This window comes from Stegostoma tigrinum, chromosome 1 (assembly GCF_030684315.1).
Source record: "Stegostoma tigrinum isolate sSteTig4 chromosome 1, sSteTig4.hap1, whole genome shotgun sequence".
Classification (NCBI taxonomy): domain Eukaryota; kingdom Metazoa; phylum Chordata; class Chondrichthyes; order Orectolobiformes; family Stegostomatidae; genus Stegostoma; species Stegostoma tigrinum.
In genome coordinates, this window is record NC_081354.1 from 151,664,198 (window position 1) to 151,690,877 (window position 26,680).

Sequence of the window (26,680 nt, forward strand, 5' to 3'; positions counted from 1 at the left end):
ATGGTGAGGTTGGGTTGTGGACTTCACAAGCTTCAAAATCTCCGCATCCCCCACTGCATCCCAAAACCAGCCCAGTTTGTCCCCTCTCCCCGCTGCATCCCAAAACCAACCCAGCCTGTCTCCGCCTCCCTAACCTGTTTTTCCCCTCACCCATCCCTTCCTCCCACCTCAAGCCGCACCTCCATTTCCTACCTATTAACCTCATCCCGCCTCCTTGACCTGTCCGTCTTCCCTGGACTGACCTATCCCCTCCCTACCTCCTCACCTATACTCTCCTCTCCACCTATCTTCTTTTCTCTCCATCTTCAGTCCGCCTCCCCCTCCCTCCCTACTTATTCCAGAACCCTCTCCCCGTCCCCCTCTCTGATGAAGGGTCTAGGCCCGAAACATCAGCTTTTGTGCTCCTGAGATGCTGCTTGGCCTGTTGTGTTCATCCAGCTTCTCACTTTGTTATCTTGGATTCTCCAGCATCTGCAGTTCCCATTATCACTCATAGCTGGAGAAACTGACAGGTCTGTGGAGACAAAGCCGAGTCTAAGTTTCGGCTCCAGCGAGCCTTCTTCAGATTTCCAGCATCACAGTTCTTTTGTTTTATTTTAGAAGGAATAGTAATAATCATCAACTGTTGCTCGATCTAAATTATGAAGGCATCTTCGGTTCTGACCCTGGATTCTGGTGGCCGCGGGAGGGGGGTGGTGGGGGGAGGTGGTGGAATCTGAAACTTGATCCTTTTCCCATCAGCTTGACTTTGCCCAACTTTCCAGTGTTACTGCAGCTGTATATGATAACTCCCAGAGCGTGTGTACACAGTCTCTATTACAAGTTCGTGAGTATAAGATGCAAAAATAGATCAAATGGGCTTCAGTATATCAGTGTGGATCAAACACGGCTGCTAATCTTCCTGTTCACCGTGCTGAATGTTAAATAACATATAAATAAGGTATGTTCAGAGTTTCTGGTCACTTTGTTTATGGGCAGGGAGGTTCTTTGTTCGCCAGCAACTGGGCTTTTCAATATCTTTATAGTTGCACATCTAGCCCAATGTCTGTTTAAACCAATGGTAGAATTGCTTTCATTGTATAATCTACAATTGGCGCTGTGTTTTTTTGTCGATTTTCCGGTTGTTTTTGAGTTGGCATATGTTATTATGTGTAAAATATTGGATTCCTGTCAGCCTGGTTTTATTTGTAATCTGAGAGGTGGAGAGAGAAAATTTCTCTGCAGAGCTTAGAAGTGGCTTGTGATTGCAAAGCTTTAAATGTATTGAAGAAATAGAAGGGCGACGAAAATTTGCTTTCAGATCCTTTTATGCTTTGAAAAATTTAAATAAACTCTATCAACATGGCTTTAGTTATTGGAGTCATGGAGGTCTGGGCCCATGGAATCTGCAGTTCTCAAAAATAAACATTTAACTATTTGAATCCCAATTTCCAGCACTTGGCTCATAATTTTGTATGCTTTGGCATCACATCATAGAAACAGAGGAACTCGGAGCTGGAGGAGGCCATTGGACTCCTTCAGCCTCCGCACGCTCAGCTAGTTGTCATATAGAGCTGCAGTAACACTGGAAAGTTGGGCAAAGTCAAGCTGATGGGAAAAGGATCAAGTTTCAGATTCCACCACCTCCCCCCATCACCCCCTCCCGCGGCCACCAAAATCCAGGTTCAGAACCGAAGATGCCTTCATAATTTAGATCATGGCTGATCATTGAGTTCAATAGCGTAATCCTACCCTCCCCCATATCCCTTGGTCCATTTTGGCAAGAGAGTTTTATTTCCTCCTTCTTGTAAACAAATAATGCTTTGGCTTCAAGCATTTTCTGAGGCAGCAAATTCCACCGTCTGGGTAATAAAAAATCTTCTCATCTCAGCCCTAAAAAGTTTGCCCCTTATCCTGAAACTATGACCACTAATTCTGGGCTTCCCCACATTGGGAATTTACTCAACTTGTGAGATTACGCTGTAACTTCTTTGAATCCACCTCACAGTTCACAGTTCCACCCTTGTGTCATACAGAAATTTTGAGATATTACGTTCAGTTCCCTTATCTAAAGCATTAACCTATGTTGTGAATAGCTGTGGTCCTAGTACCATTCCCTGTGGTACACTGCTAACCATTGCCTGCCATTCTGAAAAAGACCCATTTGTTCCTACTCGGTTTCCCATTTCCTAACCAATTTTTTTATCCATATCAATACGCTACCCAATCCCATGCAATTTAATTTAACACACCAATTTTTTATGTGGCACTTTTGTTGAATGCCTTCTGAAAGTCCAAATAAACAACATCTACTGGCTCCCTCAATCAACTCTACTACTTATATCCTCGAAGGATTCCAGTAGATTTATCAAGCATGATTTCCCTTTTTAAAAATCAACGTTGACTGTTGCTGATCCCACCACTGTTTTCTACGTTTTGTGCTATAAAATGATGAGTAATGGACTCAAGCATCTTCTCCACCACCAATATCAGAATCATTGGTCTATAATTCTCTTTTCTCTCCACCTCCCTTCTTAAAATAGTGGGGTTACATTAGTTACTCTGCAATCTTTAGGAACTGTACCAGAGTTTAATGAATCTTGGAAGATGACTGCTGATGCATGCACTATTTCTGGAGCCACTTCCTTAAGAGCCCTGGGATGTAGAACTGCACATTTAAATACTTCATCAATGTTATGAGGGCTTCTGCCTCTACCAGCCCTGCAACCAGTGAGTTCCAGATTCCCATCACCTTCTGGGTTAATAATAAAATTACTCAAATATCAATCTACATGTGTTTCTGGCGCTCACCTTAAATGTCCTTTAGGTTCACAAGATGTGGGTGTCACTGCCTAGGCAACATTTATTGCCCAACCCCAATTGCCCAGAGAGCAGTTAAGAGTCAACCACATTGCTGTGTGTCTGGAGTCACATGTAGGTCAGACCAGGTAAGGATGGCAGTCTCCTTCCCTAAAGGACCTTAATGAACCAGATGGGATTTTTTCCCAGTAACTGGCAATGGATTCGTGGTCATTAGACTCTTAATTCCAGATTTCTTTTTTTGAATTCAAATTCATCCATCTGCCATGGTAGGATTTGAACCCAGGTCCTCAGCACATTACATGGGTCTCTGGGTTAACAATACTGCAATAAAACCACTAGGCCATTGCCTCCACTTTAGAAGAAGCTGACCAGTACTTGTGTAATTCTATCCACTGGCCAAGGTCAAATTTACTACATATTGATAAGCATAAAGAAGCTCATTAGGAACTACACACTTAGGAACTAGCTGAAGTAGCACATCTTACTGATTTGCATGCATATTTTGCACCATTACATTACCTAAACCATTCAAGATGCAACTTGTCTGGATTAGGTAGAAAGACCAATGTTATTCTGCTGTCTGAAATCCTTTCAGTTAAATTTGACCTTGGCCAGTGGATAGAATTACACAAGTACAGATCTTCATTCACTAAAATCAAATGCTGGTCAGACATTCAATCATTTACAATGAGCTAAAACTGATCTGTCTGATAAAAACATAACAGTTGAACAAACAAGATTGCTCAGGGACCTTTTAAAAGTCACAATGCGGTTTTACCAGTTGAAACAAAACTGATATAAATCAGTCTTAACCAAAAAGGTGAAGTGCATCAGTCATGTCAAATTCATATCCAACTTGCATCACAGATTTCATGCAGATACGAAACCAAAGGAAAACAGAGATTTCTGAAGAAGGGTCCAAACCCAAAATGTCAGCTTTCCCACTCCCCTGATGCTGCCTGGCCTGATGTGTTCCTCCAGCTCCACAATGTGATACCCAAAGTCTCACAATTTGTTCATCTTCTGATAGACTGATTGGCATCTATCCCCCAGTCTCTCTCTCTCTTAAGAAAAAACCTGGACAAAACACACCTCTTAAAATCACTATCCTCACAATAGGATCTGTCAATATTTGCCATTTCACTGATAAAGAAACAACCTTCATTAGTTGTAGGGCTTGACCAATCACTCCTCTCACTCTGAGGCTGTGTAATCAGTGTGCACGTGCGCCAGAGTTAAAGGTGTGACTAAGATATAACAATCGAAAAAGATTATAGTAGGGTGGAATGATGTCATAGGATTTGAAATTATTGGCAAAAATTTCTGAGGAATGGGGACTTGGGTGATATCCCTGAGGTCAGAGTGTTCAGTGTATACACTGAATAAGGATAGGATGGATTTTTATTGATCAAGTCACAGGAGAACTGTTTTCATTATGACAAACACATGTAGATTGTGATTAAAAAACATCACAAAGAAATTAACTGTAACACAGGTCTTTCCAAGAGGTTAACAGAGCAGGGAAATTATTTCTTTCAGATGATGGATTTTATGAATATTTTACTTACAAATTTTAGTGTTTCCCATTGAAAAGATTGAATGAAATGGCTGATTGGTGTCAAGGAATCTCAGAATTAATTTTTGCTTGTCATGATACGGTCATGCAACTACATCTGCCACATGAGCGGGTCCACTCTGTTACCACCACATCTTTGAGTTTAATTGTCAAAAGGCAGAGGAGTTGAAGGCAGTATTTACCACACTGCACAGAGACAGCAGCTTCATACATGATCTCTGCAGACATGTGCTTGCTCCTCAGCTTTACTTTGGCATTTCTAACAATTTGAATGGAAGCAGAAATAGGTAGCAAATGATTCCAAATGATTCTCTTGCAGACATTTTAGCCTGTTATATAATAGAGTTCAAGGTGTTGACAATATGAGCATTCTGAAAAGATAATCTAGTTCTGGATGTGAGTTTGCTTGCTGAGCTGGAAGGTTAGTTTTCAGATGTTTCGTCACTTTTTTTTATTTGAAAAAATATACTTTATTCGTAAGATGTACAAAAAAAAAGACATATTTACACACCTACCCAGTCATGCAAGTCGCTCCGGGTTACCCAGGGGGTACATACACCAACTAAAGGAAAAATACAAAGAAGGAAAAAAAAACACAGAGCAAAGAAAACACCCCAGCAGTCGTCACCCCGCACAGTCCCAGTTGGCCCCCTGACCAGTTGGGGAAGGCGCCAGCTGGGCCCAGTTACCAGATAGGGTTCTTTTTTCTATTCGGGACGAGGGGTTTCATACGGTGGTCTTTCCCCACCGCGCCTTGGCGGCGGCTGCCCCAAGCTTTAGCGCGTCCCTCAGCACGTAGTCCTGGACCTTGGAATGCGCCAGTCTGCAACACTCGGTCGGGGTCAGTTCTTTCAGCTGGCAGACCAGCAAGTTGCGGGCAGACCAAAGAGCGTCTTTCACCGCATTGATGGTCCTCCAGGCGCAGTTGATGTTGGTCTCGGTGTGCGTCCCCAGAAACAGCCTGTAGAGCACGGAGTCCCGTGTCACGGAGCTGCTTGGGACGAACCTCGACAAATACCACTGCATCCCCCTCCAGACCTCCTGCGCATAGACACACTCCAGAAGGAGGTGATCAACAGTCTCGTCCCCCCTGCAGCCACCTCGAGGGCAGCGTACAGTGGCGCAGAGATTCCGGGCATGCATAAAGGATCTCACTGGCAGAGCCCTTCTCACCGCCAGCCAAGCAATGTCCTTGTGCTTGTTTGAAAGTTCTGGCGATGAGGCATTCTGCCAAACAACTTTGGCAGTCTGCGTGGGGAACCACACGACGGGATCCACCCTCTCCTTTTCCCGAAGGGTCCCGGATTTACGACATGCTGACCACTGCCTGACGGCCTTGTGGTCAAAGGTGTTTTGTTTCAAAAATTTCTCCACGAAGGACAGGTGGTACGGAACGGTCCAACTACTCGGAGCGTTCCGCGGCAACGAGGCCAGGCCCATCCTTCGCAACACTGGGGACAGGTAGAACCTCAGTAAGTAGTGACACTTGGTGTTTGCATAATGAGGATCTATGCACAGCTTGATGCAGCCGCACACAAAGGTAGCCGTCAGGGCGAGGGTGGCGTTCGGTATGCCCTTTCCCACATTTCCCAGGTCTTTGTACATGGTGTCCCTGCGGACCCGGTCCATTCTCGACCCCCAAATGAAGTGGAAGATGGCCCAGGTGACCGCAGCGGCGCAGGTCCTGGGAATAGGCCAGGCCTGCGCCACATACAACAGTACCGAAAGCCCCTCGCACCTGACAACCAGGTTCTTACCCACGATGGAGGGGGACCGGAGCGTCCACCTGCCCAGCTTCTGCTTCAATTTGGTGATACGCTCCTCCCAAGTCTTAGTGCACGCCCCAGCTCCACCAAACCAAACACCCAGCACCTTCAGGTAGTCTGTCCTGACGGTGAAGGGGATGAAGGAGCGGTCATCCCAGTTCCCGAAGAACATGACCTCGCTCTTAGCCCTATTGACTTTGGCACCCGAGGCCAGTTCAAACTGGCCGCAGATGTCCAATAGTCTACTCACCGACCGACGATCGGTGCAGAAGACGGCGACATCGTCCATGTAGAGGGAGGTCTTGACCTGAAGGCCTCCGCTGCCTGGGATATTCACGCCCTTCAGGCTCACGTCCTTCCTGATGGAGGCGGCGAAGGGCTCCACACAGCACACGAACAAGGCAGGAGAGAGCGGGCAGCCCTGACTGACTCCAGATCTAACAGGAAAACTGTCTGATTCCCACCCGTTGATCGAGACTGCGCTAACGATGTTGGCGTAGAGCAGCCGCATCCAATTGCGGATGCCCTCCCCGAACCCCAATTTGGAGAGGATGTCCCTCATGTAAGCATGAGAGACCCTGTCGAAGGCCTTCTCCTGGTCCAGGCTGACGAGGCAGGTGTCCACCCGCCTGTCCTGTATGTAGGCGATCGTATCCCTGATGAGCGCGAGGCTCTCAACGATCTTCCTGCCCGGCACAGCACAGGTTTGGTCAGGGTGAATCACTGACTCCAGGACAGACCTGACCCAGTTGGCTATGACCTTGGCCAGGATTTTGTAGTCCACGTTCAAAAGTGAAATGGGACACCAATTATTAATTTTTTCCCTCTCCCCCTTCCTCTTGTAAATGAGGGTGATGATGCCCTTCCTCATGGACTTGCACATTTCCCCTGCCCGAAGCGCACTATCGTACACCTCCAGCAGGTCCTGGCCGACCAGGCCCCACAGAGCAGAATACAGCTCGACCGGTAAGCCGTCGCTTCCGGGAGTCCTATTCCTCTCCAAAGACTTGAGGGCTCTGGTCAGCTCGTCCAGGGATATCGGCCGGTCCAGCCATTCTCTCGTGCCGTCGTCTAAGACCTCCGTGATAGACGACAGGAACGACTCGGAGGCCGTGCTGTCCGTGGGCTTCATGTCGTACAGTCCGGCATAGAAGGATCTGCTGATCCTCAAAATGTCAGGCCGAGACGACGTCACCGAGCCGTCGTCCTCCTTCAGCCGGCTGAGCACAGAGCTCTCTTTGTGCACCTTCTGAAAGAAGAAACGCGAGCACGTCTCGTCCTGCTCCACGGAGCGGACCCTGGACCGGAAGATTATCCGGGAGGCCTCCGTGGCGAAGAGCGAGGCTTGCTGGCCCCTCACCTCGCGGAGGTCCTCCGTGACATCGACCCCCATCAACTGCAGAAGGAGCAGGTTCTGCACCCTTTTCTGGAGTCGCGACAGCTTTCCCCGCCTCTCTCTCACCTTCTGAACACACTTGAGGACAAAGAACCTCTTGATGTTCTCCTTCACCGTCTCCCACCAGTCGCCTGGAGACTCAAAGTGGGGTTTCACAGTTCTCCAACCGGCGTATTCCCTCTTAAGCTCCTCGACGTTCTCTAGGGTCAACAGAGTCGTGTTGAGCTTCCACGTCCCCTTGCCGGCCGGCTGGTCGCCCTGTAAGTGACAGTCGGCCAGCAGGAGGCAGTGGTCAGAGAAGAACACCGGCTCGACGCCGGTGGACCTGACCGAGAACGTCCGTGACACAAACAGGAAGTCTATCCTTGAGTGAATAGACCCATCTGGCCGCGACCAGGTGTACCTCTGCTGCGCTCCGTCTGCAGGGGTGCTGAAGACGTCGAGCAGCTTGGCGTCCTTCACCATGCCCATCAGGAATCTGGACGTGACGTCCAGTTGACTCCCCCCACCCACTGTCCCCATGCTGGATCTTCCATCTGCATCAATGATGCAGTTGAAGTCTCCGCCTAGGATGACCGGCCTGGACGTAGCCAGCAGGGGTGGAAGCCGCTGCAGGACGGCCAACCGCTCACTCCGTACCGCTGGGGCGTACACGTTGATCAGCCTCAGGGGAGCGTTCCTATAGGTGACGTCAGCCACTAGGAGGCACCCCCCCACCACCTCCTGAACTTGAGAGATGGTGAAGTTGCGCCCCCGCAGCAGAATAGCCAGGCCCGAGGAGCGACAGTCGTTACCCCCCGACCAGATCGAAGGCCCCAAAGGTCCAGGCGCCGGACCATTTCCCATACCTGCTGAGGTGCGGTATCCCGCACTCCTGCAGAAACAGGAGGTCCGCCTTGATGGTGGTCAGGTAGGCCAACGTGGACACACATCTTGTGGTTGACTTAACGCTGCGCACATTAATGCTTGCAAATCGTACCCCCATTGTGGGCAGTGACCGCAGTACCCTCCCCAAGTCCAAGGTCCAGCCCCTCCATCTGTCCCTTCATGCCCATTGCCCGGGCTAACTGCTGGACGCTCTCCGGGCTCAGGAAACCGTCCGTGCTGCCTTCCGGGTGGCATCACCCCGTCAGGGGTGCGGAGGCAGGAGGGTCCGGCTCCGGGTCAGGCTGGGGACGCGCTGTTTCCTCCTTCCCACCTGGAAGTTCCGGGAGGCCCTCCAGTGCTCCAGCGGCACTTGACTGGGTGTCGGAGGGAGCCTCAGGACGCCTCCCGTCACCTGGAAGCGGGGTGCTGCTTTCCTTCTCCCTCGAGATCTTTAACTTCTGCTTCGGGCGGGCCCTCTCCGAATCCCCCTCGTCAGAGGAGCTCTTATAGCCCCCCTGTAGCTGCCTCTTCCCGCCTGATGGTTGCGGTTCCTGGGCCCATCGACGCACCTTCCTCCTCGCTTTCCAGACTGTTGTCCACTCCGCTGGGTCGCCTGTCGCCGCCTCCATCGACTCTGGGTTGTCGGAGGGGATCGGAGCCTGCAGGGGTGCTTTGCTGGCCTCGGGCCCATCCTGCGGGGCTGGGCCGTCCTGCATGGCCTGGCCCTCCTGCACATTAGTGGGGTCCTTGCTGGGCCCTGGTGCCTTCCTCTCCTCCGGGGGGGCTGGCCCCGCATTGCCCCTGCCGGCGACCTGGGCGTAGGTGGTCCCCCGCCGCGGGCATGCCCTATAGAGTTGGCCCGATTCCCCGCAAAGGTTGCAGCTTTTCTCCTGTGGGCAATCCTTTGCAAGGTGTCCCTCCTCCTTGCAGTTCCTGCAGATCGTGGCTTTGCAGTCGGCCGCCACGTGACCTGACCTACCACAGGCATGGCAGACTTTAGGTTGCCCTGCATAGGTCAGGTAGCCCCTGCTCCCGCCAATCACGAAGCTCGACGGTGGGTGTACGACATTCCCATCCGCGCCCATCCTCAGCGTCACTTTGACCTGCCTCTTACTCGTCCAGATGCCAAAGGGGTCCATGGTGTCAGTTAGGTCCCCTTCCACCTTCACGTACCTTCCGAGGAAGGTCAGGACATCAACTGCTGGCACATGCGGGTTGTACATATGTACAGTCACCATACGGCTCCTCTGCGCTGGCATCACAAACAGCGGGACAGCGGTCAATACAGAGAGGGGGCCCTCACCTCCTTTCTCCTTGAAAACCTCCAGGAAGCGCTCGCAAAGCTTGGCACTCCTGAAGGTCACATCGTAAAAACCTCCTCCGGGGAAGTCCTGCAGGCAGTAAATGTCCGCAGCAGTGAACCCACAACAGTCCAACAGGACCCTCTTCACGAAGAAGGTGCGGTCCACAAGTGCACCTTCATCCACCTTCTTTACAGAAACACGGATGGTGTTCCGGACCCTCTGACCTGGGGCACGAGCACTTGCCGCAGCCATCGTTGCAGGTTGGCTGCTCCCCTGAACCAGCATTAGGCCGAAGCCAGCATTAAGATCTGCTGGTCGCAAGGGTGCACAGCCAACCCGACGTCGTCCTTTCACCTCCAAGACAGCACTCTCCTCCTCTCGGTCCACAAGAGAGTGTGTCTTTATTTTGTTCCGGATGTAAGCTGGTTCACTGAGCTTGAAGGTTAGTTTTCAGACGTTTCATCACCATTCTAGGTAACATCAACAGTGAGCCTCCGGTGAAGCGCTGGTGTTATGTCCCACATTCTATTTATCTGTTTAGGTTTCCTTGGGTTGGTGATATCATTTCCTGCATCGGTGATGACATCACCCACCCAAGGAAACCTAACCAGATAAATAGAAAGCGGGACATAACACCAGCGCTTCATCGGAGACTCACTGATGATGTTACCTAGAATGGTGACGAAACGTCTGAAAACTAACCTTCCAGCTCAGCGACCAAACTCACATCCAGAACCTCAACCTGAGCTACAAATCTTCTCAAAACTTGCTATAATCTAGTTTTACTGTCTCTCGTAAAATGTCATTTAAGGTGCCATGTGTTCTAATATGGGCCTTTGAATGATCAGGTGCTCCGATACCAGTTAACAAACTGTTTAGCACTTGTCTTCACACTTTTCAGAATGTTTGCTGCATAATGACTGTGGAAATAATTGTCGCTTATATCGTATCCTTACTTACAGCATGTCTTTCTTGGGCTTATTATCCTAGCGCTGCATAGCTGAAGAAGGGCTTAATTGAATTAAATATCTCTCAATCTAAAATGTGAATTGGTTGTTTTTAATAAATTCACACCAAATCTGCACCACAGAGCTTTTACTGATATGAAAGCAAGGGTACCTGTGCAGGACGACTGAGTATCAACACACTGTTTCATGAAGATTGGTTTTATTGCTGGGGTGTGGCAAAGTATAATTGTTAACAACACACTCTTCCATTGCAACTGTTACCCACCTTGTGCTGTAAATCACTGCAAATTGCTATACCACATAATATGTACAATCTGAATATTAGCAAGTTGAGGAAAGTTATCACTGATGTTATGACAAGTGGCACTTCCCCAACAATAGGCTTATTGCCAATAATCAGTTTTGGTTCTATCAGTGCGAATCAGTTCCAGATACAATTATATTCTTGGTCCAACAGAGGGAAGAGTAGCTGCCCTTAATCAAATGCAGCATCAACAAATCTTAGTAAAGTGAATGGGAATTGGGGGAAACTCTCCTTTGGTTGGAGTCATACCTCACACAAAGAAAAACAGTTGAAGTCATTGGAGGCCAATCACCGCAGAGCCAGAATGTCACCACAAGAATGCTTCAGATGTACTTGGCCAACTATCTTCAGCAACTTCATCAATGATTCTCATTTCCTAATAAGGTCAGAGTGTGGAAGTTTGGTTAACTTGGTTTTTCTCTCCAAAAATGTTGCTAGGCCTGTTTCTACTGCATTCTCTTTGTATCAGATTTCCAGCATCTGCAGTATTTTGCAATGAGTAAGGATGTCTGCTTTGGGCTGGAGAGAAACTTGGAGCAGGATGGGAGAGACCAATTGTTAGCATCTACATTGGTACCAATGACATTGATAAGGCTAGAAAGAATTTTAACAATTAGAAGCTAAATTGAAAAGCAGAACCTCCAAGGATTACTACCTGAGCCATGGATAAAATGACATATATAAGTAAAATCAAGGAGTTAAATGCATAGTTCAAACATCGGTGTGGTGGAATGGGTTTCACTTCATGGGCGTTTGCACGTTACACAAATTTAGAAGAGAGGTCTTCTGATAGGATGGACTTCACTTGAACTTTACTGGGACCAGCATCCTCGTGAATTGAATACCTCAGGTTAAAAAGGATTTAAAATAAGTAGAGAGTTCGGTGTTCTGAAGAGGGTTACAGATGTTAAAAAACCAAAGGATAAACCTTCACTGCAAAATAGCTCATCAGGCAATGATACCCAGAAGGAAGGAACAGAGTATACAGACATAATTTTAAAAAAAGGGCCGAGATCATGTTCCTTCTAAGCTTCACAAAGTGCAATAGCTCTGAGTTTCCTCCTTGATTCTGTGCAAGGTGATCACTGTGATTGGCTTGCTGAAGCATTGATATTGATGTTTTGGAAGTTGCTGCCAGGATGGGTCTCGGAGATCTGTGCACTTAAACAAAAATTAGAGAGAATATTGGTTAAAGGGACAATGAATGGTAAAAGAAAGGGGGAAAAAGGTTATTTGATTAACTGCACATAGTTTTTGAAACAAAATAAATGAATTAGCATCAAAATTAAAGGATAGCTATGATTTTATTGCCATCACAGAGTCATGGTTTCAAGGAGATCCAAAATGAAAACTAAATATTCAGGTGTTTGTGACTTTCTGAAAGGAACAGACAGGAAGAAAAGGGCAGTGGGGTAACTTTGTTAATATGAGATGGCATATGGAAAATAGCAAGAAATGATCTTGGAATTGGAAAGTGTAGAATCCATACGGATGAAGGTACGAAATAACCAGGGGAAGAAAATATTGTTGGGAGTAGCCGATAGCCTGTAGGACAGAGAATGAGTCAGCAGATGGTGAAGACATGTAAAAAAGGCAATACCTTAATCATGGATATCTTTAATCTGCATGTAGACTGAGAAAATTAAACTGGCAAAGGAAGCTACAAGGAACAATTCATAGCATGCAAGTGGGACAATTTCCAGAAATAATATGTTGTGGACCCACCAGGAATCAGGCTATCTTGGATCTGGAGATGTGTGATGGAGCAGTTTGAAGAAATGATCTCAGAGTAAGTGGTTTTCTAGGAAACATTAATAATAACATGATAGAATTTAACAGTCAGTTGAGAAGGAGAAACCCAAGCCAGAAATATACTGGGCAAGGAATTTAGCAGTAAAGACAGTTAATAACCAATGACAGACATTTAAGAAAATTGTTTAGGACAATAGAAGGATTCTATAAAGAGGATAAACTAGCTATTGTTAATCAAGGAAATTAAAATAGAACAAAGAACAGTACAGCACAGTACAGGTCTTTTGGCCCAGAATGTTGTGCTGAACTTTTACGCGAAGCCTAAGATGTATCTAACCTCCACTGCTACCTTATACTATCATCCATATGCCTATCTAATAGCTGCTTAAATGTCCCTAATGAAGGCGACTCCACTACCCTCTCCGGCAATGCATTCTCTGAGTAAAGAACCTACCTCTGACATCTCCCCGACATCTTCCTCCTTGCACTTTAAAACTATGTCCCCTCATAAAAGCTACCTCCACCCTAGGAAAAAGTCTCTGGCTATCTACTCTATCTATACCTCTGATCACTTTGTACACCTCTATCAAGTCACCTGTCCTCTCCATCTTTTCCAACTCTTCCACATCTTTTCTGTAATGAGATGACCAGAACTGGACACAATACTCCAGATGTGGCTGAACCAGGCTTTTGTATAGCTGGAGCATAACTTCATGGCTCTTGAACTCAATCCCCCTATTAATGAAAGCTAACACAACATACACCTTCTTAACAACCCTATCCACCTGGGTGGCAGCTTTCAGGGAACTGTGAACATGAACCCCAAGATCCCTCTGCTCCTCCACACTGCCAAGAATCTTTCCATTGACCCAATAATACCAAACTTAAAGAAAAAAATGTACAGTACAGCAAAGACTAGTCGTAAACCAGAGGACTAGGAACATTTTAACATTCCAAGGATGCATGTTCAAATCCCACCCAAGAAACCTGGAAAATTTACATTCATAACAAAGCTTGAAATGGATGGTATCACTCTGGTACAAGTGGATAAGTATATTTATTTATAACAAAAGATGGCTGGTGTGATAAAGGCCTTTGAATGATAGCGATAACCTGAATTTCATAATAATTTTATGAAAATGAAAGATGTGTTAACAATAAAAAAATCTCAAGCTTGGAGCAAGGAAGAAACTCATAAGATTCAATCCACTTTCCTGCATGCCTCCAAAACCTGGATAATGAAGATCTATGGTAGAAAGTTTTTTGAATGTGAATTCCAAGATGCATGCAAAAAAAATCCATTTTACTTGTTCATTCAAAGGATGTTGGTGTCACTAGCTTGACCACCATTTATTATCCAATCCTAGTTGCCTTTGACTGGACGGTAGTGAGCTGCCTTCTTGAATCACTGCAATCTATTTGCCCACAATGCCATTAAGGAGACAGTTCCAGTGATCCAGTGATCATAGAGGAACAGCAGTATTTTTGAATTTAGGGTGACAAGTGGTTTGAGAAAGCTTCAGGTGGTAATGTTCCTATATATCCACCCATACAGACCATAAAACCAAGGAAGAGGTACATGAAATTGCAAGAGTAGATAAAATTCTAGAATAATAGAAGAAAGACAAAAATCAATATTTCAACCATTTGACTCGAGCTGAGAAAAAACTGCAGAGACTTCTTCAAAAAGGCAAAGAGAAGGGCAGTAGAAAGGAGAACAGAGAGGTGAAGTGGTAGAGAAGTTCATGGAATGGTTAAGATCTAGAGAGCTGGTGGCCTAGCCAACACTACAGGAACAAAATGGAAACTGGGAATTTGAAACAGGCTAGCATTAGAGGAATTCAAGAATTTCCAAAGGCTGATGGTTTCAAGGAGGAAACAGAACAAGGGAAAGGCAAGGCCAAGAAAAGCTTTCAACATAAACATTAAAAAATTGAAACACTGCTGATCTTGAAACAAATTTAGGACGAAGAATACAAACGTGGCAGGTAAATAATTATAATTCAAGATATAAGCAGCAGAGCTTTGGATGAAATTAATTTTCTACAGGCTGGATGATAGAAGGCTGATAAGGAGAGCATTAGAATAGTCCAATAAAACAAAGAATTGCAAATGCTGGAGATCTGAAACAAAAACAGAAATTATTGGAGAAACTCAAGAAAGGTCACTGGTCTTGAAGTGCTAACTCTGTTTTCTCTCCATAAATGTTGCGAGACCTGCTGAGTTTGTCCAACAATTTCAGGTTTAGTTTGTTGTTGGAATAGTCAAGTCTGGGATTTGCCAAAGTCAAACATTGAGGTATAAATGTTTGAATTTTTAATTGTTTTACTGCAGTGAAATCAAAGTACACTTGTTGATTCAAGCAGTAAATGAAGAGCTAAAGTACAAAAAAAGTCACAAACTGACATTGCTGCGAATCTTAGCATTCTTTTGCAAAGAAATTTACTATTTTGTATTTGTTCCATTGTTCATTTCCAAATTGTAGGTATGTTTCCCAAAACATCAGCAAAATTGGTAACAGAATCATCACCTCATTTCATCAGTACTTTGAAATCTCAGAAAGTGGTTAAGAATGTTGATGTCAGACTCTCCTGCACAGTGTCTGGTAAGTAATGCTAATCCTTTTGATATCACAGAACAATGTAATCAGTTTGTATTGTATGTTCCTCATGGAGGGGAATCATGGATTATCCATTGAAACCACTTTATTAAATCCCATAATGCTGAAAGAGAACGATCTGTCATTTCGAATCTTAACAGTGGCTTTGCAAAAGCTTGGCAGAACATTGTTTGGGGCAGGATCCATAATGACCAACTATTCTCCAAAAAAAATCACAAAATTAATTCAAAAGCTTGAAGAATTATAGTAACAGGCTAAAGTATCATCCTTATAATTTGACAAACAGGATTCAAATTAAATCTAGACAGTTAAGAATAATATATTGTAAAGTAAACAAACTGCAAATTCAAAACAGTGGGCAGATATAATGGCCATGGAGATATATTTTATATTTCTGTCCTCTTCTTCTGCAATACATCAAATCTTAGTTTGGTAGGGTATCCTAATCCAAAGGCTGTTCTCCATTCTTAGACTAAACTGGTATCATAGTTTTGTTCATAGAAATAGTCAATTCTAATGATTTTATTTCAAGGCATTCATGTCAATATTTTAGCGGCTATCTTGTTTACATAATATAAAATACATTTCTAAACAAAATAATAATCACTTTAAGAATACATAAACAAAAAAAGGTGAATAAGCCCAAGAGCCAATTCGAACTCAACCCATTCATTTTTTTTCCTGGAAAGAAACATTGCCGGCACCCTTCTATCAATGTAAATTTATGGATGTTGTAGAAAATCCCTTGGAGAGAGGGCAGCCTCATGTAATGCACTTGTGCTGCTGGCTGAAGAGACCAATCCATGAGAGGAAGGAATTTGTTACAAATGCCACATATGAATTGGTTGACAGGGGGCATTGTGGATTGTTGTTTATCCTTTCAGTGCGAGATGCTAAGGCCATATACCCACTGATCATCATGGTAAAAGGTGTCAGCCCACAGGTTATGTCACAATTACCCTCTGTCGTTGCCTAGTAAAATAATGTCTCCAAAATCCTACCTAGCTGTCCCTTGAGAATTTATACTGTTCATTTGATACATTCTCCGTATCTTATTCCATTTGTTCGTCATGCTTTGGTTGAAAACATTTTTCCTTAGTCCTTTTTGTTTTAATGGTTTCTTTCTAGCTTTTAGGATTGCATTTCCAATTGTTTGATTTTTCCACAATGAACAAACAATTTGCCTCCAAATGCCTGTCAATATTTTTCTCTGTCAGTTGGAAGCTAAGCAAATATTCTTTCTCCTTCTCATCAGCTTCATTAAGCTGCAGACTGTGAACATATGGTTTATCTTTGTTTATGTAGTTCTTCTTCCTCTGCATTACTCTTGTACTTTGCTCAAATTCTACTTTCAATATTTCTAAGCAGAACACTTACTGTCCATTGTTCTCTTATGCAGTTAACTAAGACACCTCACTCTCCTTGTCAAAAAGTTTCAATTGTTTAAAATTTCACTCATTACAATCATAATTTCAAATTTTTGATTGTTTTTACTTTGATTCAGAAATCCAAACAAAATTGCCACTAACATCACAAATTTTAGTCATTTCATTAAATTTATCTCAGGTCCAATTTCATCAGTTACTCTCATAAGCAGACTTCATGGCCTCAGAATGCATATTTCACTCCCCAGTATTGTTACAACCAAGTATGGAGTCCTTCTTTAGTTCTACAAATCCACACGTCACAACATAAGTATAAATGTTTTACCTAGTTACCAATGTGGCCAATTATATACTTTGTCTATATATAAATTTTAGAATACAATGATCTATCAATAAAGTTTTATTAATAAAAGGAAACAAAATTAGTGATTTTTTTGTGAAAATGAGGTGATAGTGTCATGGCAATGCCACTGGACTAAAAAACCAAAATGACATGATTTCAAAATCTGCTGTGGAAGATGGTGAAATTTGAAAGCAATAAAGTGTGGAATTAACAGCTGGTGTAATGGAGACCATGTAACCATTGTTAATTGTTGTAAAAATATATTTGTTCACTTTAGGAATGTCCTTTAGGAAACAAAATCAGTCATGGTAACTTGGTCTGGCCGACATGTGATTATAGATTCAGAATTATTGTAGCCAACTCTTCATCCTATTATAAAATAGAGCAGCATGGCATTCAATTGCATGAAACCTCTATGAAGTCAAAACAAAGCAATGGATTCAGATAGCCCACCCTGCACTAACTAACAATGTCAAATTCAGCCCTCTCAATCTTGCAAAGTCATCTTTACTAACATTTGGGAACTTGTTCTGAATTTGGAGAGATGCTTTGCAGTCTAGTCAAAGAACAGCCTGTATAACCATACTTACAGAATCACACCTTACAGAAAATGTCCCAGACACCACCATCACTATTTCTGGGTGCGTCCTTGTCCCAGTAGCTAGACAGGCTGTTTAGAAGTTGTGGCATTGCCGCATAAATACAGGGAGGATTTGTCCTGGATGTCTTCAACTTTGAGTCTGGACCCCATGGAGCCTCAACGCATCAGGTCAAACAAGAACATTGAAACCTCCTGTTAATTACCACCCACCATCCCACATCAGCTGAGGAATGAATACAAATACAACACTACCACTTGCCACCTTTACCAGTCCACTCTTTTTATCAGCAAAGTATGCAAATGGGTTTGGTAACGCTAGCAAGCAGTACTTACAAAGTAATAAGCTGCTCACTGACACCCAGTTCGATTCTTTTAGGGTCACTCGGTCCCTGACTTCATTACATTCTTGGCCCAAATGTGGACAAAAGAGCTGAACTCTAGAGAGTGATTTGATTAACTACATCATTAAGGATCCCTGCAAATTTGGTGTCATTACCTTGCACAAAGCATATGGTTGTTTAATAGAACCCCTACAGCGTGGAATCAGGCAATTAAGCTCAACAAGTCCACAGCAACACTCTGAAGAGCATCCCACCCAGACTCACCACCACTACCTAATCCCTGCATTTCTCAAGGCTAGTTCACCTGAACTACACATCTCTGGACACTATGGGGAATTGAGCTTGGCCAATCCACTTAACCTGCAAACCTTTGGACTGTGGGAGGAAACCAGAGCACCTGGAGGAAACTCACACAGATACAGGGAGAATGTGCAAACTCCACACAATCACCCAAGGCTGGAAGTGAACGTAGGTCCTTGGTGCTGTGAGACAATGGTGCTAACCACTGCACCACCATGCCAACCTTGCATCAATAATCACAATGTGAGGACATCATGCAACCATCTTCAGCTACTTCATCAATGACCTTTCCTCCATCATAATGTCAGATTTTGGGATTGCACAATGGACAGCACCATTCATGATTTCTCAGATACTGAAGCAGTCAGTTTTCATACACTGCAAGACCTGGAAAATATTGAGGCTTAGACTGGTAATGGCAAGCAACATTTGGAACATATAAGTGCAACTCAATGGTCACCTTCAACAAGAGAAAATTGTCCCTCGATATTCAATACCACCACCATCACTAAATCTGCCACAGTGGGGTTTACAACTGACCAAAAACTGAACCAGGCTAGCCATATAAATATTATAGCTGAAAGAGCAGATCTGAGTTTAGGACTTCTGTCACCAGTAACTCACCTTCTGACTCACCAAATGCCAGGCCACTTCTACAAGACTCAAATAAAGAGTCTGATGGAATATTTTTGGTGAGGCGATGGGCTAGTGGTATTATCACTGGACTGTTAATCCAGAGGCCCACATAATGCTCTATGAATCCCACCATGGCAGATGGTGGAATTTGAACTCAGTAAATATCTAGACGGAGGAATCTAATTATGACCACGAATCTATTGTCGATTGTTGGAAAAAACTATCTAATTCACTAATGTCCTTTGGGGAAGGAAATTGCCATCCTTACATGTGATTCCAGACCCAAAGCAAGGTGGGTTGATTCTGAACTGCCCTCTGGGTAATTTGGGATGGGCAATAAATGCTGCCGAGCCAGCAATTCCCTTATCCGGTGAATGAATTTTTTACAAATAAATATAAAATACTCCCCAGTTACCGGATGTTTGCAGCTCCAACAAAACTCAGGGTACTCTATACCATTCACATCAAAGCAGTCAGTTAGTTCAGCACAACATCCACCACATTTAATATTTAATCCCTTTGCAAATTCTCCACCAAGTCTCACACCATCTTGACTTGGGAGCCAAGTTGCCATTCCTTCCCTGTTGCTGGGTCAAAATCCTGGAATTCCCTTTCTAACAGCATAGTGAGTGTCCCAAACCCACAAGAACTGTGGTAGTTTAAGAAGGCAGATCACCACCAGGTTGGTCTAGCCAGTGACATCCTCATCTATGAAGAATTTTTTTTTTAATGAGCTCTGAGTGTTTAAGGAACCTGCCAATATCCCTTTAAAAAAATCTTATTTCGGTAAAAGCTCTGGTACTGTCATCTCCATCAATATAGTATTCCAAATGAGGAATTCAGTAGGGAATCTATCATTGTTATTGCATTGTCTTTTCTGTAGTTTATGCATAGCAGGGAACTCCAGATGCTGGGTTCACTTGGGTGGTTTTCTAACGTATATTGTAATTTTGCTTTCACCTGAGCCTTTCTAGACCCGAGTGATAAGGATTCTGGATGTGAGTTTGCTCGCTGAGCGGTAAGGTTCATTCCCAGACGTTTCGTCACCTTTCTTTTTATTTGAAAAAATATACTTTATTCATAGAATGTACAAAAAATAAAACATTTATACACCTACCCAGTCATGCAAGCCGCTCCGGGTTACCCAGGGGGAACGTACACCAACTAAAGGAAAAAACGAAACAGAGAGGAAAAAAAGAAACAAAGCAAATACCCCGGCAGTCGTCACCCTGCACAGTCCCAGTTGGCCCCCTGACCAGTTGGGGAAGGCGCCAGCTGGGCCCAGTTACCAGATAGGGCCCTTTTTTTCTATTCTGGACGAGGGGGTTCATACGGTGGTCTTTCCCCACCGCGCCTTGGCGGCGGCTGCCCCAAGCTTTAGCGCGTCCCTCAGCACGTAGTCCTGGACCTTGGAGTGCGTCAGTCTGCAACACTCGGTCGGGGTCAGTTCTTTCAGCTGGCAGACCAGCAAGTTGCGGGCAGACCAAAGAGCGTCTTTCACAGCATTGATGGTCCTCCAGGCGCAGTTGATGTTGGTCTCGGTGTGCGTCCCCGGAAACAGCCCGTAGAGCATGGAGTCAGCGTCACGGAGCTGCTCGGGACGAACCTCGACAAATACCACCGCATCCCCCTCCAGACCTCCTGCGCATAGGCACACTCCAGAAGGAGGTGATCAACAGTCTCGTCCCCCCTGCAGCCACCTCGAGGGCAGCGTGCAGTGGCGCAGAGATTCCGGGCATGCATAAAGGATCTGACTGGCAGAGCCCCTCTCACGGCCAGCCAAGCAAAGTCCTTGTGCTTGTTTGAAAGTTCTGGCGATGAGGCGTTCTGCGAAACGACTTTGGCAGTCTGCGTGGGGAAACACACGACGGGATCCACCCTCTCCTTTTCCCGAAGGGTCCCAAGGATACGACGTGCTGACCACTGCCTGACGGCCTTGTGGTCAAAGGTGTTTTGTTTCAAAAATTTCTCCACGAAGGACAGGTGGTATGGAACGGTCCAACGACTCGGAGCGTTCCGCAGCAACGAGGCCAGGCCCATCCCTCGCAACACCGGGGACAGGTAGAACCTCAGTAAGTAGTGACACTTGGTGTTTGCGTACTGAGGATCTACGCACAGCTTGATGCAGCCGCACACAAAGGTAGCCGTCAGGGCGAGGGTGGCGTTCGGTACGCCCTTTCCCCCATTTCCCAGGTCTTTGTACATGGTGTCCCTGCGGACCCGGTCCATTCTCGACCCCCAAATGAAGTGGAAGATGGCCCGGGTGACCCGCAGCGGCGCAGGTCCAGGGAACAGGCCAGGCCTGCAACAGTACTGAAAGCCCCTCGCACCTGACAACCAGGTTCTTACCCGGGATGGAGAGGGACCGGAGCGTCCACCTGCCCAGCTTCTGCTTCAATTTGGTGATACGCTCCTCCCAAGTCTTAGTGCACGCCCCAGCTCCACCAAACCAAACACCCAGCACCTTCAGGTAGTCTGTCCTGACGGTGAAGGGGATGAAGGAGCGGTCGTCCCAGTTCCCGAAGAACATGACCTCGCTCTTAGCCCTATTGACTTTGGCACCCGAGGCCAGTTCAAACTGGGCGCAGATGTCCAATAGTCTACTCACCGACCGACGATCGGTGCAGAAGACGGCGACATCGTCCATGTACAGGGAGGTCTTGACCTGAAGGCCTCCGCTGCCTGGGATAGTCACGCCCTTCAGGCTCACGTCCTTCCTGATGGAGGCGGCGAAGGGCTCCACACAGCACACGAACAAGGCAGGAGAGAGCGGGCAACCCTGACTGACTCCAGATCTAACAGGAAAACTGTCTGATTCCCACCCGTTGATCGAGACTGCACTAACGATGTTGGCGCAGAGCAGCCGCATCCAATTGCGGATGCCCTCCCCGAACCCCAATTTGGAGAGGACGTCCCTCATGTAAGCATGAGAGACCCTGTCGAAGGTCTTCTCCTGGTCCAGGCTGACGAGGCAGGTGTCCACCCGCCTGTCCTGTGCGTAGGCGATCGTATCCCTGATGAGAGCGAGGCTCTCAGCGATCTTCCTGCCCGACACAGCACAGGTTTGGTCAGGGTGAATCACTGACTCCAGGACAGACCTGACCCGGTTAGCTATGACCTTGGCCAGGATTTTGTAGTCCACGTTCAAAAGTGAAATGGGACACCAATTATTAATTTCTTCCCTCTCCCCCTTCCTCTTGTAAATGAGGGTGATGATGCCCTTCCTCATGGACTTGCACATTTCCCCTGCCCGAATTGCACTATTGTACACCTCCAGCAGGTCCTGGCCGACCAGGCCCCACAGAGCGGAATACAGCTCGACCGGTAAGCCGTTGCTTCCGAGAGTCCTATTCCTCTCCAAGGACTTGAGGGCTCTGGTCAGCTCGTCCAGGGATATCGGCCGGTCCAGCCATTCCCTCGTGCCGTCGTCTAAGACCTCCGTGATAGACGACAGGAACGACTCGGAGGCCGTGCTGTCCGTGGGCTTCATGTCGTACAATCCGGCATAGAAGGATCTGATGATCCTCAAAATGTCGGGCCGAGACGACGTCACCGAGCCGTCGTCCTCCTTCAGCCGGCTGAGCACAGAGCTCTCTTTGTGCACCTTCTGAAAGAAGAAATGCGAGCACGTCTCGTCCTGCTCCACGGAGCGGACCCTGGACCGGAAGATTATCCGGGAGGCCTCCGCGGCGAAGAGTGAGTCTTGCTGGCCCCTCACCTCGCGAAGGTCCTCCGTGACATCGACCCCCATCAACTGCAGAAGGAGCAGGTTCTGCACCCTTTTCTGGAGTCGCGACAGCTTTCCCCGCCTCTCTCTCGCCTTCTGAACACACTTGAGGACAAAGAACCTCTTGATGTTCTCCTTCACCGTCTCCCACCAGTCGCCTGGAGACTCAAAGAGGGGTTTCACGGTTCTCCAACCGGCGTATTCCCTCTTAAGCTCCTCGACGTTCTCTGGGGTCAACAGAGTCGTGTTGAGCTTCCACGTCCCCTTGCCGGCCGGCTGGTCATCCTGTAAGTGACAGTCGGCCAGCAGGAGGCAGTGGTCAGAGAAGAACACCGGCTCGACGCCGGTGGACCTGACCGAGAACGTCCGTGACACAAACAGGAAGTCTATCCTTGAGCGGATAGACCCGTCTGGCCGCGACCAGGTGTACCTCTGCTGCGCTCCGTCTGCAGGGGTGCTGAAGACGTCGAGCAGCTTGGCATCCTTCAACGTGCCCATCAGGAATCTGGACGTGACGTCCAGTTGACTCCCCCCACCCACTGTCCCCACGCCGGATCTTCCATCTGCATCAATGATGCAGTTGAAGTCTCCGCCTAGGATGACCGGCCTGGACGTAGCGAGCAGAGGTGGAAGCCGCTGCAGGATGGCCAACCGCTCACTCCGTACCGCTGGGTCGTACACGTTGATCAGCCTCAGGGGAGTGTTCCTATAGGTGACGTCAGCCACTAGGAGGCGCCCCCCCCCACCACCTCCTGAACTTGAGAGATGGTGAAGTTGAGCCCCCGCAGCAGAATAGCCAGGCCCGAGGAGCGACAGTCGTTACCCCCCGACCAGATCGAAGGCCCAAAGGTCCAGGCGCCGGACCATTTCCCATACCTGCCGAGGTGCAGTATCCCGCACTCCTGCAGAAACAGGAGGTCCGCCTTGATGGTGGTCAGGTAGGCCAACGTGGACACACATCTTGTGGTTGACTTAACGCTGCGCACATTAATGCTCGCAACTCATACCCCCATTGTGGGCAGTGATCGCAATACCCTCCCCAAGTCCAAGGTCCAGCCTCTCCATCTGTCCCTTCACGCCCATTGCCCGGGCTAACTGCTGGACGCTCTCCGGGCTCAGGAAACCGTCCGTGCTGCCTTCCGGGTGGTATCCCCCAGTCAGGGGTGCGGAGGCAGGAGGGTCCGGCTCCGGGTCAGGCTGGGGACGCGCTTTTTGCTCCTTCCCGCCTGGAAGTTCCAGGGGGCCCTCCAGTGCTCCAGCGGCACTTGACTGGGTGTCGGAGGGAGCCTCAGGACGCCTCCCATCACCTGGAAGCGGGGTGCTGCTTTCCTTCCCCCTCAAGATCTTTAACTTCTGCTTCGGGTGGGCCCTCTCCGAATCCCCCTCGTCAGAGGAGCTCTTATAGCCCCCCTGTAGCTGCCTCTTCCCGCCTGATGGTTGCGGTTCCTGGGCCCGTCGACGCACCTTCCTCCTCGCTTTCCGGACTGTTGTCCACTCTCCTGGGTCGCCTGTCGCCGCCTCCATCGACACCGGGTTGTCGGGGGGATCGGAGCCTGCAGGGGTGCTTTACTGGCCTCGCGCCCATCCTGCGGGGCTGGGCCCTCCTGCACGGCCTGGCCCTCCTGCACATTAGTGGGGTCCTTGCTGGGCCCTGGTGCCTTCCTCTCCTCCGGGGGGGCTGGCCCCGCATTGCCCCTGCCGGCGACCTGGGCGTAGGTGGTCCCCCGCCGCGGGCATGCCCGATAGAGGTGGCCCGCTTCCCCGCAAAGGTTGCAGCTTTTCTCTTGTGGGCAATCCTTTGCAAGGTGTCCCTCCTCCCTGCAGTTCCTGCAGATGGTGGCTTTGCAGTCGGCTGCCACGTGACCTGACCTACCACAGGCATGGCAGACTTTAGGTTGCCCTGCATAGGTCAGGGAGCCCTTGCTCCCGCCGATCGCGAAGCTGGACGGTGGGTGTACGACATTCCCATCCGCGCCCATCCTCAGCGTCACCTTGCCCTGCCTCTTACTCGTCCGGATGCCAAAGGGGCCCACGATGTCAGTTAGGTCCCCTTCCACCTTCACAGACCTTCCGAGGAAGGTCAGGACATCAACTGCTGGCACATGCGGGTTGTACATATGTACAGTCACCATACGGCTCCTCTGTGCTGGCATCACAAACAGCGGGACAGCGGTCAATACAGAGAGGGGGCCCTCACCTCCTTTCTCCTTGAAAACCTCCAGGAAGCGCTCGCAAAGCTTGGCACTCCTGAAGGTCACATCGTAAAAACCTCCTGCGGGGAAATCCTGCAGGCAGTAAATGTCCGCAGCAGCGAACCCACAACAGTCCAACAGGACCCTCTTCACAAAGAAGGTGCGGTCCACAGGTGCACCTTCATCCACCTTCTTTACAGAAACACGGATGGTGTTCCGGACCCCCTGACCTGGGGCACGAGCACTTGCCGCAGCCATCGTTGCAGGTTGGCTGCTCCCCTGAACCAGCGTTAGGCCGAAGCCAGCATTAAGATCCACTGGTCGCAAGGGTGCACAGCCAACCCAACGTCGTCCTTTCACCTCCAAGACAGCACTCTCCTCCTCTCAGTCCACAAGAGAGTGGGTCTTTATTGTGTTCCAGATGTAAGCTAGTTCACTGAGCTTGCCGGTTTTTTCCCAGATGTTTCGTCACCATTCTAGGTAACATCATCAGTGAGTCTCCGATGAAGCGCTGGTGTTATGTCCCGCTTTCTATTTATCTATTTAGGCTTCCTTGGGTTGGTGATGTCATTTCCTGCATTGGTGATGTCATTTCCTGTTTTTTTTCTCAGAGGATGGTAGTTTGGCTCCAAGTCAATGTGTTTGTTGATGGAGTTCCGGTTGGAATGCCATGCCTCTAGGAATTCTCGTGCGTGTCTCTGTTTGGCTTGTCCTAGGATGGATGTGTTGTCCCAATCAAAGTGGTGTCCTTCCTCATCTGTATGTAAGGATACTAGTGATAGTGGGTCATGTCGTTTTGTGGCTAGTTGATGTTCATGTATCCTGGTGGCTAGCTTTCTGCCTGTTTGTCCAATGTAGTGTTTGTCACAGTTCTTGCAAGGTATTTTGTAGGTGACGTTCGTTTTGCTTGTTGTCTGTATAGGGTCTTTTAAGTTCATTAGCTGCTGTTTTAGTGTGTTGGTGGGTTTGTGGGCTACCCTGATGCCAAGTGGTCCGAGTAGTCTGGCAGTCATTTCGGAAATGTCTTTGATGTAGGGGAGCGTGGTTATGGTTTCTGAGCCTGTTTTGTCTGTTTGTTTGGGTTTGTTGCTGAGAAATCGGCGGACTGTGTTCATTGGGTACCCGTTCTTTTTGAATACACTGTATAGGTGATTTTCTTCTGCTCTTCATAGTTCCTCTGTGCTGCAGTGTGTGGTGGCTCGTTGGAATAATGTTCTGATGCAGATTTGTTTGTGGGTGTTGGGATGGTTGCTCCTGTAGTTCAGTATTTGGTCCGTATGTGTTGTTTTCCTGTAGACGCTGGTTTGAAGTTCCCCATTGGCTGTTCGCTCGACTGTGACATCTAGGAATGGCAGTTTGTTGTTGTTTTCCTCCTCTTTTGTGAATGTTATGCCAGTAAAGGGTATTATTGATGGTCTTGAAGGTTTCCTCTAATTTGTTTTGTTTAGTGATGACAAAGGTATCATCCACGTAGCGGACCCAAAGTTTGGGTTGGATGATTGGCAGAGCTGTTTGTTCGAGTCTCTGCATTACTGCCTCTGCTAAGAACCCTGATATCGGAGATCCCATGGGTGTACCGTTGGTTTGTCTGTAGGTTTGTTATTGAAAGTGAAGTGGGTGGTAAGGCACAGGTCCACTAGCTTGATGATGTAGTCCTTGCTGATGAGGTTGGTGGTGTCTGATGTATGTGTCTTTGGTTCTTCTAATAGTGTCGTCAGTGTTTAGGTTGATGTTGACGGATGTGAACAGGGCTGTTACGTCAAAGGAGACCAATATTTCATCCTCTTCTACCTTGGTGTC

The 26,680-nt window shown here is 47.4% G+C and overlaps 1 protein-coding gene across 1 annotated transcript in view; it reads left to right on the forward strand.

Annotated features, from left to right (window-relative positions):
- Positions 1–830: 830 nt before the first annotated feature.
- Positions 831–26,680, forward strand: part of alpk2 (alpha-kinase 2) — a 79,150-nt gene continuing 53,300 nt past the window's right edge. Inside the window, exons 1-2 of the mRNA XM_048545875.2 lie at positions 831–940; positions 15,221–15,340. The gene's annotated coding sequence lies outside the window, so the exon portion shown is untranslated. The remainder of the gene's footprint in view (positions 941–15,220; positions 15,341–26,680) is intronic.